This window comes from Eretmochelys imbricata, chromosome 2, assembly GCF_965152235.1.
Source record: "Eretmochelys imbricata isolate rEreImb1 chromosome 2, rEreImb1.hap1, whole genome shotgun sequence".
Classification (NCBI taxonomy): Eukaryota; Metazoa; Chordata; order Testudines; family Cheloniidae; genus Eretmochelys; species Eretmochelys imbricata.
Window position 1 is genome coordinate 134,435,845 of NC_135573.1, and position 16,676 is coordinate 134,452,520.

A 16,676-nucleotide genomic window follows, 5' to 3' on the forward strand; every position below is an offset into this window, starting at 1 on the left:
GCCTTTAAGAAATATTGATTATTTGCTCAAACAAAGTCCAGCAATAAAAGATCCTAGTTAACATACTTATTTCCCATTTATATTGAATCTGGTTTTTAGAAAAACACTAGTAGTCTTCCAACTTTTTTGGCACAAGAATATGAATACACTTCAAACTGGAGTTGCTTTTACATTTGTGATGGTATTTGTGTTTTACATCGAGTAAAGAAAAGTATAGCAATATATAAATGCTTCTAATATATCCAGCTTCCAAAAGCCCAAACTACCTGCTTGGTAATAAGCTTCATGAATTACAACAAAAATTGGTATTCTACAAACAATCCACAAATAGCTAAAGATATGGGTGCAGCCTGGGGAAATGTGGGAGGAATCAGGGAAATGCTAAAGCGTGAGAATTGTTGAGTTCTTCCTGTACAATGTAAAATCTCTCTGGAAACAATGCAATTAAACACAAGAACTTTCACTTGTGCTGCCCTAGCAATCAATAACTTAATCAGCAACCAGACATACCCTAGGGGTGAACAGCATACATTACAGCAACTTTGAGCATACACAAGCATGACAAATGTGTGACCAAGAGAGGTCTTCATCACAAGCTGCAAGGGGCTTGAAAAAAAGCTTGCCACAAACAGTAGCCCCTCTTTCTCTGCAGCAGGTATATGTAGCTACTTATAGGGCCCTATGAAATCCATTTTATTATTGTGGATTTTCTGATTTTGTTTTTTCCATTAAAAAAATTCCATCTTTATGGTTTGTTAATCAAAATTGTTTGATACATTAACAATTAAGTAGCCTTACTATAAATGCATAAAAATATTCAGAATTGGACTGCAATGGGAAAAACTAAATTGAAGGGTTTATTTTTGTAAAATCAAACAAAATATCCTGCAGATATACAGTACAAGGCAAAGGTAACACATTTTAAATCACTTTTTAAAGTAGCATTTGGTAATATGACCAAAGTGACATTGCTGAACAGTAACACAAGAAGGCCCCAGAAGTAAGAGTCTCTTACAGTATCAATTTAACTGAATTCATATTTGAATAATTAACAAAATTAAAAATGCACTAAACATAAAATAATCCATCCTTGCAGCAGACATACATTGTTGCCATTTTAAATTAAACTCAGTACTTTGAAGGAATGCTTATATTAATTTCAGATTTGATTAAATAATTTCAACCTATTAAATCAACAGTTTATTGCTGAGTAGAATTACAAATTGACAAACAGTCATTATTTTAGACATCTTCCTTGTGGTAATTTATGGCTAGCCTTTTAGTGTTTTTCTCAGAAAACGATTCCCTCTTCTCTGTAAGTAGATTTTTTATATTAAAGCTTCTCTTTGTGTCTACAGAGCTTACAGGGAAGAAGATGTAAGATAGGACAACCTCTGCTCCTTTAGGCATTCGTCTCTTCATACCACACACATACACATTCTGGTTTTATGGGTGTACGTGTGTCTTTGAGGTGTGAGACACTGATACCACATAAAGGAGCGTGAAGAGGTTCTTCAAGATGAACCTGTGCTCCCTTGAGCACTGAATACTTTCAATGACATTGCGCCCTGAGGGAACGTCAGCTTCTCCCTTACCGTGATGCCAATGTCCCAGAGGAGCACCTCACCTCCACTGCAACTCCTGGCATGAAACTGACACAGCAAAGAAACTGAATTCTCAGAAGCTGCCCTTAAATCCCAGATGCTAGCCTCTCTCCCCTAACCCCTACACTCCTGGATGGCCCTAGCCCCCTGCACCTTCTCCCCATACCCTCTGGTCTCTTACCTCCAGTGGCTGCAGCTGCAGGTAGAGCAGCCCTCCCTGCCCAGTTGCCAGTGTGAGCTTAATGCCAAGCAGAGCCTGAATTCCATGTCATTGTTTTGATTCTGTGACTTCGTCAGTGTTCTCATTAACATGGATTTCATAGCGTCCTATATTTAGTGCTACACAGCTTTCCAGAGGTGCTACCCTCACTCCCTGAGATTTTTTTACATCAGTTTCTCAGAGAATCCACAGCACAGTATGTAGCAAACTTACTGTGCTTATGAGTGGCTGATCTCTTCACACATATCTGATCATTCCATTCCTTTTCCCCTCCTGAGCAAAAGAGGAGCATATCCTAAAGGAGATTTCCTGTAGCGTAAAAACATAAGGAGATGGGGGTGAGAGAAACAACACATGGCAGCAAGAACATTAAATTGCAATATACATATACTTTAGGTGCATTGTAAGGTATAAGACAAAAATCAGAAGTCTGGTTGTTAGATTGTCCACATGTATTCCACTTCTGGTGCTTGTGTGCCCTACCCTGTGAGACTGGAATCATTCTGAATAGCAGTGTCAGTTGGGCCACAGTTGTGCCATCCAAAGCAGAGGGAAAAAAGGGTAGGGCAGCTTCAACTGCTTTTCCATTCCTTCTTGCTGCCCATGACTGCAAGATGGAACACTGGCAGTGTCTGCATTTCAACATACTGTGCAACTTTATTCTTCCAGTTGTTAGTTCTAATTTGTTGTTGTTTTCAGCCCATTGGCAATAAAATAAAATCTTAGATTGATAACTGAGGTCTTCAAATCCTTGTGCTGCCTCTGTGCACCAACCACAACACCCCTTGAACATGGTGGAGTCATACTCCCCAGGATTCAAGATCAATGATGGACACACAAAGTGCCTTCTCTGTCTGGGGTAAGTGCCTAGATCACACAAGTGTTCTACATGCTGCACCTTTTCTAAAAGAACCCCAAACCAGAGTCTCATTTGAAACTCTTCCTCCCTGAGAGCTCCATGAGGGCTTCCTCAGCACTGGAGGCAGAGACAACTCCATGACTGGACCAGGCTACTTTTCAAAGCACTAGGTAAGTCAATAGTTCACCCAAGTCCAGAGCTCATCCAGCATTGAAGTCCCACTCCTCAGCCACAGAGTTGGCCAGAGCCTCCCTAGTGTCTTCAGTTCAGTTCTCGGAAGACAGAGGCTGCAAGAAATAGCGATCCCATGGTGACCAGAGACCCAGATCTCACCAAGCAGGTCTAGCACAGGTGGCACATTAAGGCAAACATCAGGGCTCACTGAGGCCTCAGTGCTGAGTGGTCACTACAAGACCTCTGCATAATAACGGTATGCCCTTAATGAGTCCGCTCTCAGCAACTGCAGACTGACTCTCATAAACAGACTAGGGAACTGTGACCTAGATTAAATTTCTATAAGAAGGATACACAACTTGTTAAACTGTACTCAGAGTAGTTATCAATGGTTCACTGTCAAACTGGGAGGACATATCTAGTGGGATCTTGCAGGGGGACTGTCCTGGGTCCAGTATTAGTCAATGTTTTTATTAATGACTTAGCTAACAGAATGGAGAGTATGCTTATAAAAGCTGTGGATGACACCAGGTTGGGACAGGTTGCAAGCAGCTTGGAGGACAGGATTAGAACTGAAAATTACCTTGATAAATTTTGAAATCAACAAGATAAAATTCAGTAAACGTAAGTGCAAAGTTCTACATTTAGGAAGGAAAAACTAAATGCACGATTACAAAATGGAGATAACTGGATAGGTAGTAAAACTGCTGAAAAGGCTCTGGGGGTTATAGTAGATCACAAATTGAATATAAGACAACTGTGTAGTGCAGTTGCAAAAAACGCTAATCATTATATGGTGTATTAGCAAAAAAGTTTTATATATAAGACAGAGGATTAGCTGTCCTGCTCTGCTCAGTACTGGTGCAGCCTCAGCTGGAGTACTGTGTCCAATTCTTGGTGCCACGCTTTTGGAAAAATGTGAACAAACTGGAGAATGTCCAGAGGAGAACAAAAATGATAAGTTTAGAAAACTTGATATATGAGGAAAGTTTACAAAATCCTGAGCATGTCTAGTCTTGAGAAAAGATGACTGAAAGGGGACCCGATAACATATTTGATAACTATTAAAGACTATTAAAGATAGGACAGTGATCAATTGTTGTCCATGACCACTGAAGGTAGGCCAAGACGTAATGAGCTCAATGTGTAGCAAGGGAAATCTTGTTAAGATATTGGAAAAAACTTCCTAACTATAAAGGGTACTTAAGCACTGAAATAGGTTTCTAAAGTTGTGGAATCCCCATCATGAGAGGGTTTTAAGAACAGTTTGAACAAAACCGCCTGGCAGGGATGGTCCAGGTATACTGGGTCCTACCACAGCACAGGAGAATGGACTAGCTTACCTCTCAAGGTCCCTTCCAGTACTACATTTCTATGAAGACCTATTGGTAACCTACACCCCCCCCTCCCCCAGAGAAAACAATCTGAACCTCAACCATACCAGAGGCAGACAGTAGTTCTCTTACTTTTATGGTGAGTAAAGATCATTCAAACCTCTAAGGAAGGGTCATAGGTTTCAGAAGAGGAACCCTCTGCTGCTGCTTTTTCTGTTGCACATGCGCCACCTTACTCCTGCCATCAAGTTTGATAGTGCGGTCAGGATCCATTCCTCCTCCCCATTTGGGAGCCATTTCCCTTTTTTTTTTTTAAGGGACAGATGGGTGCAGATTACCTCAGACCATTGGGTCCTGGAGATGATAGACAAGGTACTCATTTCCAAATCCCCAAATCCTTCCTATCTTTTCTCCCCATCCCCACTGGGGGACTCCTCTCATGAGTTATTGCTCAGGAAGGAAGTGGACTCCCTTCTGCAACTCGGAGCAGTGGAAAAAGTATCCAAAGAATTCCAGGACAAGGGGTTCTACTGTTACTATTTCCTGGTTCCAAATAAATATAGGGGATAGCACCCCATCCAAGATCTTCAATAGCCCAACAGGTTGATCTGTTGGTTTAAGTTCAGAATGAACACTGGATCCTTAAGACAAATACTTTCATATTGCAAATTTACCCAGACCACAGGAAATACCTCATTACCAATACAGAGTGCTCCCCTTCAGCCTCTCCACACCTTTGAGAATCTTTACCAAGTGTCTGATGATCATGCCTGCATATTTGAGAAGACAAGGAATCTAGATTCACTCTTTCCTTTACGATTGTCTGATCTGAAGTCAATCACTGTAGCCAATGAACAATTCTTTCCAATTAATCTTACATAAGAACATGTTCCATCTACCCCAGTATCCTGTCTCTTGACAGTGGGCACTGCCAGGTGCTTCAGTGGGAATGAACAGAGGAAAAGGTTACTCACCCTGTGCAGTAACTCTAGTTCTTCAAGATGATTGTCCCTATGGATACTTCACTTTAGGTGAATCTGTGTCCCTGTGCCTGCGATTGGAGAATTTCAAATGCAGTGCCTAACTGGGTCGCACATGTGCTGTCCCCATCTTGCGCCACCTCTGGTGGTTACATAGCGCTGTGCAATCAATCCCCCGCTCCGTTCCTTCTCTACCACAGTGTCTTTAGCGTGAAAACTCTGAAGGGGGGGGGGGGGGAGAAAGGAGAGTAGTGGAGCGCCCACAGGGACAACCATATCTAAGAACCTCAGTTGCCAGTGTAGACATAGCCTAAGTGTTGATCCATCCTTATAAATAAAGACAGCCTGAAGGCAACCTCAAAGCATGCACAGTGGACATTAAAACCTGGGAACCTGTTGCACTGGACAGACCCAGATGGAGAGGTCTGTGCCAGGAGGCCACGTCCACTTTTGAGAAGTGGCATGTGAGGTCTCTGCAGGAGAAGAGAGCATGTCGTAAGACTAATGCCTCAAACCCTCATTGCAACAATGGTTACACTTCCAGACATGCAACCATATTTGCAAATCCAGGGTCGGACTCACTTTCCAAGTAAGAAGCCATAAAAACAAAAACTCACAACTCAAGTCAACACAAGCTGAACATTCATCTGTCAAAGTGACAGGAGAATCCAGAATGCCAAACAATGCCACCTTGTCAAGCAGCTCCTTTGAAGTCACTGCTGCTGAGAGAAATGGAGGCCTTTTCAGAAATGTCATTTGCACAAAAACAAACCAAAACCCACGCCAAACAAAACACCCACAACACCAACAAGCCATATGACTTTTAAAATGCAGAATGTGGTCCATTGTCTAAAAGACCTGAAACCTAACTGCGGTCATAAAACCAGTGATCTTGAATACCAGCACTTTTTATAAGACAAGGGGGAGGTGCAAGTGCTCAGCCCTGCTAAAAATCAGATGTTTTAATATGGAATTAGGAGGCACACATTAAACAACAATTTTTGAAAAATGTCAACCTTTGTGCTGAACAGGCTTTACAAGCCAGCATTACAAGGAATTTCTTGATAGTTCTGTAAATCAGAGGTTCTCAACCAGGGGAAATGCGTACCCCCAGTGGTATGCAGAGATCTTCCAGGGGGTACATCAACTCATCTAGATATTTGTATAGTTTTACAACAGGCTACACAAAAAACACTAGAGAAGTCAGTACAAACTAAAATTTCATACAATGACTTGTTTATACTGTTCTACTCAAACGTCAGTACAATATTTACATTCCAATTAATTTATTTTTATAATTATATGGTAAAAATGAGAAAGTAAGCAATTTTTCAGTAATAGTGTGCTGTGACACTTTTATATTTTTTATGTCTGATTTTGTAAGCAAGCATAGGCGCCAACTTCCCCTCCCATGGGTGCTTGACCCCTTGCGCCACCCCGCCCCTGCCCTGCCTCTTTACCACCACCTCCCTGGAGCACGCCGCATCCCCACTCCTCCCCCTCCCTCCCAGAAAGTCCTAAGCTCCACCAAACAGGTATTAGGAGGCGGGCAGGAAGCGCTTGGAGGGGGAGGTGGGTGAATGTGGCACTCTCAGGGGAGGAGGAGGTGAGGAGGGGATGGGGGCAGGGGAAGCTTGGCTGCTGGTGGGTGCAGAGCACCTGCTAACTTTTCCCTGTGGGTGCTCCAGCCCCGCAGCACCCACTGAGTAGGTGCCTATATAAGCAAGTAGTTTTTAAGTGAGGTAAAACTCGGGGGTACACAAGAAAAATCAGACTCCTGAAAGGGGTACAGTACTCTGGAAAGGTTGAGAGCCATGGCTGTAAATCATCCTTGACAACATAAAGATGACATGAACCAGGGGAGGTAGCAGTCAGAAAGTGAAGGTTACTTGCTTGTAACTGGAGATCAAAAAAGCAGCACTGCATGTTTTGCCACATTTTGTCCCTCTGTCAAGAAAGCATTGGCCAATCTCCTCTGATCGTTCAGTAAATCTTGCACAAATGTAGCCATTTTCCCACTGATGAAATTGGTAGCGGGCTATTATCACCTGGTACTTAGCTATTCTAATACCAAGAGATAAAGGGGGAAAAACCTCTTTCTTCCAAGGGCATCCAATTCCTTCCCTTCTTTATCTGTAGGAGTCAAATGTGCTTGACCAGATCTAAGTTTATTACTCACAACTGCAACTGCCAAAGAATTTGGGGTGGTGAAAGTCTGAAAATATTAAGTCCCTTCATGTGGGATTTGATACAGTTTATCTGCCTTCTTAAAATAGGCTGGCAGGAAGTAGGATTAACCCAAACTGCTTTAGCAGGTTGCAAAAGACCACCCAGAATTGATAAAGACATCCTGTTCTTTGATGGAGCCCCAAGAATATTAAAGCCAATATCAAATGGATGTGAAGCCTCTTCTATAACCATTGAAGGTAAATTAAAAGTAGATGCCATTCAATCCATCAATTCATGTAAATGTGAAGCATCTTCTGACCAGAGATGAAACAGAAACAATGCTCACATTTTCATGAGGACAAAAGTCTGGTGCTACAAAAAAGGAGCCAACTCTTCTTCTTCAGATAGTGTGTCAGGTACCAATGTCTGGGGTGCAGACAGCTCCAGTAGAATCAGATTCAAAGATTCCTCTACACCCAGACCCTTATCTGCTGGAATATCACTACTCCATCCATACTGTGGATGACTCAAGAACTTGCGAGGCAAGCCCAGTAAGATCACCAAGCCCAAGATGGACATTCTCTCCAATAATTAGGATCAGGGAACATACCCATAGTATGTGGAGGCAAATTGCCCACAAGACTGAGGACCACCAGCCCTGAGTGGCTTAAACTGGGGGTGTGGGAGCTCAGGTCTTTTGAGTCCTTCTTGATCCTCATACAACTGTGGAGCCATTCTGCAGTAGATCTTAATGGAGATAACACTGGCGGATGAAGAGACATGAAAAGTGAGAAAGGTCTGCGCGGTGATCCTGTAGGAGTCTTCGGAGATAGAGGTGGAGATGACTGCAGAGAAAGACTTATCATACCCTCTTTTCAGGAGTAATGGATTTAGGCCTTAAATTTAACCATCCAATTCTTTCCTTCTATCCCCCCAACAATTTCTCACTTGGATCTGAAGAACAATCAGATGTCACATCAGATCTGCTACTACCCTCATAGTCCTCTTCAGATATGACATCGCCACCAGGATTTGTAAAACAACAGTGCTGAACTTACAAACTTAGGCATCACTGGATCTGGACTGAGACTTAAATGGGATCATAAAGTAGAAAGTGGAACTGACTTGAGTCTCAGAATCAGAACCGTGGAAGACTAATCCAAATCAGAAGCATCTGTTAAATCTGACCCATGGGATCTGGCACTGCCAACAGTAGCAATCTTCTTGGTTATCTTCTTAGAAACCAGCACAATTGAAACTGATGGTCTTGGCATAGGCTCCCTATCTGCGGTCTGGAAAGACGTTGCCTCCTACACTTTAGCAGCCTTAATAGGAAGATTCGATGAACTGGAACCCGAATGTGGAACATCAGTCAGAACCAATAAAGACACAAATCCCTGGAACTTCTTTGGCACTTTACCCTTACCTGACGATGCAGTCAGAGCTGATATAGGTCTCTTAGCCTTCAGATCTCAAGATCTCCCATTATCAGAAGGTGTAACAGCAAGAGCTTCCTCAAGTAGGAGCGCCTGCAACCTATCTCCCTTTCCTTACATGTGTTGAGTGTGAAGATCTGGTAGATGGACCACCCTGAAAAAGAGTGAACTTTCCCAAGGAACTTCAGAAACATCATGTGGTCATCCATCATCATGAAGACCACTGGACAGGACTCACACCTCTTGAAGCTCAGTTTCTTCTTGTCCACTATCCATGGAACCAAACTAAAATCTAACTTAAATAACACAAACTATTAACACACTAACTTATACTGACACTAAAACTAACAACAGACCATCCTAAAAAGGCACTTAAGGAGGGAGAAAACCCCAGATCTGAAGAATCAGAGTGGTTCACTTTCATCTGGCGCTTGCGGTTGGAAGAACTGAAGTGGTACAGGGCACAATGCCTCCTTATATAGCCTCACCCTCAGACCATTTATGAATACTGAGAGGAGGGATGGAATGCATGTGCACCACCTTCTAACAGGCACTAACTGGAATAGGTTCCCCATTTAGGTTGCAACGGTAAGTGGGAATATGCAGAGCCACTCAAAGAAGAACTCAGCTGAACAATGAAGAGGAATTTATATACACCAGAACATACCTCTTTATATTTATCAAGCTATTCTGACAATACACAGCCCCCTTTATTTCAGTGGTGGTATTTCAAAGACCCAAAGATTCCACATAATTAGAGATAGGCCTTTGCAGCAAAGATAAGACCCAAACCTTTCGAGAGCACCAGGATTTTGTTTCAGTACATTGCAGAGATGGGGGACAAAGAGTAAAGTTCAGCTCTGGATTCAAACTTCTGTCCAGACAGGGATTGTGTTTGGTCTCATCTCTGTGTAGGTGGTTTACACTGTTGCTATTGACATCCACTGTATAGAATTTTAGGCATACATGGCTGTTTTAAGTCAGAACTGCCCTGAGTTATAACAGAGAATTTTCAGAATCAGAGGACCACATAAGCCACCTTTGCACCATACTCCTCATTTGTGAACTGCATAGGGGCTCCTCAGCCATAAACAAGGATCTGCATCATGGACTTCAAAAGGGAGAAAATAGGAACCATGAGGAGCAGGCATAGTGCAGCTATACGAAGGAAAGAAAGAAGGAACGAGAGGCTAGAGCCAAGGGAGAATGAGACACTAACAGGAGGAAAAAGGCAGTCCAGACAATCATCCCATATATAGTTTATGTGGGTGGGAGTCTCAAACAAATGGTTCAGACATGTTGTGAAGCTTAACGCATGAATGTCTGTAAAGAGTTTGAGATCCTTGGATGAAAGATATATACATTCACAATATTACTACAAGAACTTCAAACTATTCCTGAATATGTTCATTTTTTTTCTGTATACAATATTATCCATTTTTACTTTTGATAATATAGAACAGACAGAATCCATCCTGGAGAACTTTAGATAATCGATTAGCACTTTTGTAATATACAAGAGAACAGAGATATAGCCCATAAGTTTTTTGTTTTTTTTTTTTTTTTAAAAAAAAGGCAAAACTAAGCTGAGCCAAATACAGCAAATACTGATAACAATTGTCACCCTGGCAAAAAAAGTGCCAGCTCATGCCAAGGCCCAGGGCCCCACTGAACAATGACAAATGCATAACTGGAAACCAGTCTGGCTTACCTGTGAGTTGGTATAGTTAAAACAGATATTAGTGTTATAAGAATGTGTTTAGACTTTATTAAATGCTTGTATAATGCTGCATGTGTCAATCATACTTATATCTATATAGCATGGCATATAGTTATATTCAGTATTTGCATTGTAAACCTCTATAACTGTGTAACTCACCAAACAAGAACAGAAGCATAGAAGAATTAATGTAATGTAATGTAAAGGGCTGATCCTGCAGATGAGAGGGCTTTTGAAACCAAATGAGCCACTATGTGCCATCAAAAGGACAAAGATTTTGTTGACCGCCCTCCCCAGTTCAGTTATATGAAGAGAAGTCAGACACCGAGATTTGTTCTATCAGTTTGGACTTTAGGGAGAAGGGGATAAAAATCCCTGACAAGGAGAAATTAGGTCTCTTTATGCTGTCTGGACTTTTAGGGGCAAATATTCCTAAACAAAAACAAGAAACCTCCATGTTGTTAGGCAGGGTTAGCCCTAAAAGACAAATAGAGCTTCTTATTATAGAGTTAAAAAGACAATAGAAGCTTTTAAGACTGTAACTCAGTTGTGTGTGTGCGTTTCATGTTTCAACCTTGTAAATAACTCATTTCTCTTCTTAGTTAATAAATATTTAGTTAGTTTATTATAGGATTGGTTACAGGTGTTGTCCTTTGTTTGAGATCAGTAAAAATGACTGGGGGTAAAAGTCACTGGTCCTTTGGGACTGGGAGTAACCTGAATATTATTGTGATTCTTCTTTGAGTGATTGCTCATGTCCATTCCACAATAGGTGTGCGTGCTTGCCACATGCACCGGTGCTGGAAGTTTTTCCCCTAGCAGTATCTGTAGGGAAGCGCCCCTAGCGACTCCTGGAGTGGCACCGCAATGGTGTGGTATAAGGGCGCTGCATGCTCCCCCCACCCTCAGTTCCTTCTTGCCGCCAGTGAAGGTGCGTTGGAACTGCTCTGCTCCAGCTTGGCGGTAGCTTCCCTCTTGGACTCAGTTCATTAGTAGTACCTGTTGTTAGAAGTAATTTAGTTTAGAGTTAGTTTAGAGCACCCGGGTCAGGGCATACCTCATGCCCCGGACTTTAAGTCATGCAACATTTGCAAGTGGCCGATGCCTGTGAGTGATCGGCACATGGACTGTTTACGCTGTCTCGGGGAAACCCATTTCAGCAATCGCTGCAAGATTTGCAGATCCTTCAAGCCTCAGACCAAGAAGGAGTGGGACATTCGGCTCCCAACCATTTTGATGGAGTCAGCCTTGACCTCGACACCGTTGTGCCACTCCGAGTCAGCACCGAGTACCACGGCGTTGGTGCACATCGACCCTTCGGTGTCTTCCACCAGCCGGCACCACTCCCCGTCCACGGGACACTCCAAAAAGGCTAAGAAGTTTTCTCTGCTGAGATACCGGAGCAAGACCAGTGAATAGACTAGACCCACATTGGGCAGTTCGCGGTCCCCATCGGCCTCCAACTCAAGTTGAGCGGAGTAGCCCGGCCCACTCTGAGCTGACCTCCCTGGACATCTGGGGTGCCCTCCACGCCCTGCAAGCAGCCCGGGATGTTACGTCTCTGCTGGTACTACGGGCACAGCCACTGTTGGCTCCCCGGTCCAGAGGCAAGCTGTCAGATACCGGTCACCGCCTGGACGGTACCATTCACGGTCTAGGGAAGATTCCCAACGCCGTTCCCCGCTCAGCGACTGCCTTGTGCGCAGTTCACGCCAGTCCCTGTCGACCCCCACCAGGTTGTCTGGCTGGGTACCGACTGGCAGGGGTTCCAGGCACCGCTCCACCTCAAGGGACCGGAGGCACCAGAGGTCCTTGTCTCTGAGAGGCTACCATAGCCCTTCGCGGTATGGGCATCAACACCGTTCCCATTCTTCGACTCGCTCGAGGTCCCCACTGTGGCACCGCTCCCACAGCCCCAGGCGTCCATCACCGGCACCTCTCCATCACGGATCCACCCGTTGGAGCCGGTCGCAGAGCAGCTGCTACTGGAGGTACTCCTGCTCCTCCACGCAGTATCACAGTCTCGTGGTCGGCACCATTCCCAACACCAGCACTCGTCCCAGTCCAGGGATAGCAGCAGATCGTATGACAGCCCGGCCTCCCTTCGCAGTCAACAGTCGATGGGCCAGCCTAGTCAGACTGAACAACCTGCTCCAGAGAAGCCACAGCAGGTGCTGTGGCACTGGGCTCCTTGGCTGGCACCATGGTACCAACGGGCTACGTGGCCCCAAAGTAGCCCACTGTAGTGGCTCGCTCGGTGGCCAGAGCCTCGAAAAGACCGTTGGCCTCCCTTTCTCAACCTCCCAGGAAGGAGTTGGTGGAGTGGTCGTCCCCAGTTCCGCACCCGGAGTGGGACTAAGTGGTGGGACCTACGGCACTGGTGGGTACGCAGAGTACCACACCCCCATCCTCATCCTCCCCTCCTCTGCCTGTCCTGCAGGAGGACTCTAAAGCCCACCAGGAACTGTTGAAAAAGGGTGGCATCAAACCTCAACCTTCAAGCCGAGGAGGTGGAGGAACCCTTGGACTCAATCTTCAACGTCCTCTCGGCTTCGGTGCTGGGCAGAGTTGCTCTCCCACTCCATGAAAGGGTGGCAAAGATCTCGAACACTTTGTGACAAACCCCGGCTTCCTTGTTCCCCCATTTCTAAGAGGGCAGAACAGAAGTACTTCGTGCCTGCCAAGGGGCATGAATATCTGTACACCCACCCTGCCCCCAACTCCCTAGTGGTCGAATCGGTCAACCACAGGGAGAGGCAAGGCCAACCAGCCCCTACTCCTAAGAATAAAGACTTAAGGAGACTGAATCTATTTGGTAGAAAGGTTTATTCGTCCTTGAGTTTCCAGCTGAGGGTGGCAAATCACCAAGCCCTCCAGGGGAGATCCAGCCCCCTCCAGCTCTAGTTGGCCTCAGTGTTCTCCCAGTCCAGAGACAGGATGGACAAATTCCTCACTGTTCCCAAACCGGTGATTGCCTCTCTGCGATGGTGGTCCTCCCCGGGGAACATGCTCCACGGGGTCCCGTTCAGAGGCCGGCCCCCATCCGTGGAGCTGGTGTCCAATGCGTCAGATCTGGGGTGGGGAGCCTATGTGGGGAACGTTCAGACCCAAGGTCTGTGGTCCACACAGGACCTTGCCCTGCATATAAACGTCAAGGTGGTCAGGGTGGTCTGTCTGGCATGCGCGGCCTTCCACTCGCACCTGGAGGGCAGAGTGGTCAGGGTTATCACGGACAACACGGCCTCGATGTTCTACATCAACAGGCAGGATGGGGCCCATTCCTCAGCCCTCTGCCAGGAAGCCCTCAGGCTGTGGGACTTCTGCATTGCTCACGATATTTGCATGGAAGCCCACCACTTACCGGGTGCCCAGAAATCGCAGGTGGATCACCTGAGCCGAGACTTTTCCTCCCAGCACGAGTGGTCACTACACCCAGAGGTGGTGCACAGGATTTTCCAAACGTGGGGCACTATCCTGGTGGACCTGTTTGCAACACGGCAAAACTGATGGGGTCCCCACTTCTTCTCCAGGGGGGTTGGGCATGGACGCCATCTCTGATGCCTTCCTCCTGTCCTGGTCGGGCCAGCTTCTCTATGCCTTCCCCCCTATTCCGCAGAAAGGTCTTGGAAAAGACAAAAGCAGACAGGGCCCGGGTCCTCCTGATTGCCCCAGCATGGCCCAGGCAACATTGGAATGGGACTCTCATGAGCCTGGCGGTCACCCCGCCGTGGCCGCTGCCATCCTGCCCAGACCCGCTATCCCAGGACCAGGGCCGCCTCCTTCATCCAAACCTAGCGGCACTCCACCTCACGGCGTGGCTGCTCAATGGTTAGGCCGGGAGGAGAGGACTTGCTCGGAAGGGGTTCAGCACGTCCTCCTGAAAAGCAGAGGAGGGCCTACCTGGCAAAGTGGTCTCCGTTTTCCTGGTGGGCAGTTGATCAGGGTGTTTTGCCTGTGGCTGCTCCAATTCAGCTAATTTTAGACTACCTCCTTCACCTTAGAGCCCAAGATCTAATGCCCTCGTCCATCAAGATGGACTTGGTGGCCATATCAGCCTTCCACCAACCAGTGCAGGGGCACATGGTGTTCTCCCATGCTATGACTGGCCGATTTCTTAAGGGTTTGGATAGTCTCTTCCTGTATGTTAGGCCCCCAGTTCCACAGTGGGACCTGAACTTGGTGCTGACCAGGTTGACAGGTCCCCCGTTTGAACCACTAGCTACATGCTCCTGCTTACACCTCTCATGGAAGGTAGCCTTCCTGGTGGCTATCACAGCAGCTAGAAGGATCTTGAAGCTCAGGGCCCTGACCTCTGGGCCCCCATACACAGTGTTCCATAAGGATAAGGTCCAGCTCGAACCACACCCTTCGTTCCTCCCCAAGGTGGTCTCCACCTACCTGCCCGTGCTCTTTCCCAAGCCCCATACATCCAGTGAGGAGCACTGCCTCCACATGCTGGATGTGAGACAGGCTCTGGCTTTTTACCTAGAACATACAAAGCCATTCAGGAAGTCCTCGCAGCTGTTCATCGCCTCGGCTGACTGCATGAGAGGTCGGCTGATCTCCACTCAGAGGCTCTCCAACTGGATCACCTAGTGTATTCGTTCCTGTTACGACCTGGCAGGAGTCCCCCCACCGCCAACTGTGAGGGCGCACTCGACTAGAGCGCAAACCTTGTCGGCTGCATTTTTGGCCCATGTCCTCATCCAGGAAATTTGTAGGGCTGCCACATGGTCTTCAGTTTACACGTTCACCTCGTATCATGCGATCATCTCCCAAACTAGGGAGGACGCCAGGTTCGGCAGAGCTGTACTCCGTCCCGAGTATCTGTGAATTCCTACCCACCTCCAACAGATATAGCTTAGAATCACCTATTGTGGAATGCACATGAGCAATCACTCAAAGAAGAAAAGGCAGTTACCTTTTCCGTAACTGTTGTTCTTCGAGATATGTTGCTCATGTCCATTCCACATCCCAGCCTCCTTCCCCTCTGTCGGAGTTGTCTGGCAAGAAGGAACTAAGGATGGGGGGAGCGTGCAGCGCCCCTTATGCGGCACCATAGCCTTCCTTTCCCGTCCTCCTTCCCCTCTGTCGGAGTTGTCTGGCAAGAAGGAATTGAGGATGGGGGGAGCATGCAGCGCTGCTTATACCACACCATAGCGGTGCCACTAGGGGTGCTCCCCTACGGGTACTTCTAGGGGAAAAACTTCCAGCACTGGTGCACGTGGCAAGCACGCACACCTATTGTGGAATGGACGTGAACAACACATCTTGAAGAACATCAGTTACGGAAAAGGTAACTGTCTTTTTTTCATGTAAAGTGATCATCTATTACACAGTCCAGCTTGCCTGGGTGGCAAGATAGACTGGAATGCCCAAGGGGACTGTCTGTGACTACATGGTAAGACTGTTTTTGCTTTTTGGAGTTCACATTTGTTATTGAGTTAGTGAAATCTAATTATAGAACATGCAACCAGTTTGGGGTTTGTGTCCTACTTTTTGATGGTCTGGCTTGAGGTAGGCACTCAGTCATGAGCCACTCCAAAAAGCATGACAATAGTAATGGGAGCAAAAGAGAACTCTTATGGTAAAATAACAAAGAGGACATCCACGCACTGGCACATTTAGCCATTTCCTGTTGAATGAGATTTTCCTTGACACTAAATGTAAAAAAGATATAATTGAGTAAAAGTGAATTTTTTTTTGTTCTTATTAAGTGGGCTTGATCTTTCCCTGAAGAACCAACATCTGGCATCTCCCTAAGTATAAAACGTGTCCGAAAGTCAGATTCCCCTGATACACACACCCCAGATTGGGCTCTTTGTTGTTTAGAAAAGAAAGGAATAAACTCAGGATGAGAAGCAAATACAGCCAATATATTAACATGCCAAATTACAGGTCTGTCTGATATAAAGTTCAACAATACACAGAGGGTTAAAAATCTCAGCCATTTCATAATGCTACAGTTTCTGATATTTTAGGTATTTATATGACCCCCATCACTGAGCTCCTCACAATTTTTAATATATTTATCCTGGGAACTCCTTTGTGAGGAAGGGGAGTGGTATTAGCTCTGTTTACAGGATGGGGAACTAAGACCCAGAGGCTCAGATCCTCAGAAGTATTTAGACACAGAACTCCCACTGAAAATCAATGGAAGTTAGGAACTTAAATGCCTTT

General features: G+C 45.7%; 1 long non-coding RNA gene across 1 annotated transcript in view; it reads right to left on the bottom strand.

Annotated features, from left to right (window-relative positions):
- Positions 1 to 790: 790 nt before the first annotated feature.
- LOC144261335 (uncharacterized) overlaps positions 791 to 16,676 on the bottom strand; it is a 40,480-nt gene continuing 24,594 nt past the window's right edge. Inside the window, exon 3 of the long non-coding RNA XR_013345229.1 lies at positions 791 to 2,133. This is a non-coding gene — a long non-coding RNA (uncharacterized LOC144261335). The remainder of the gene's footprint in view (positions 2,134 to 16,676) is intronic.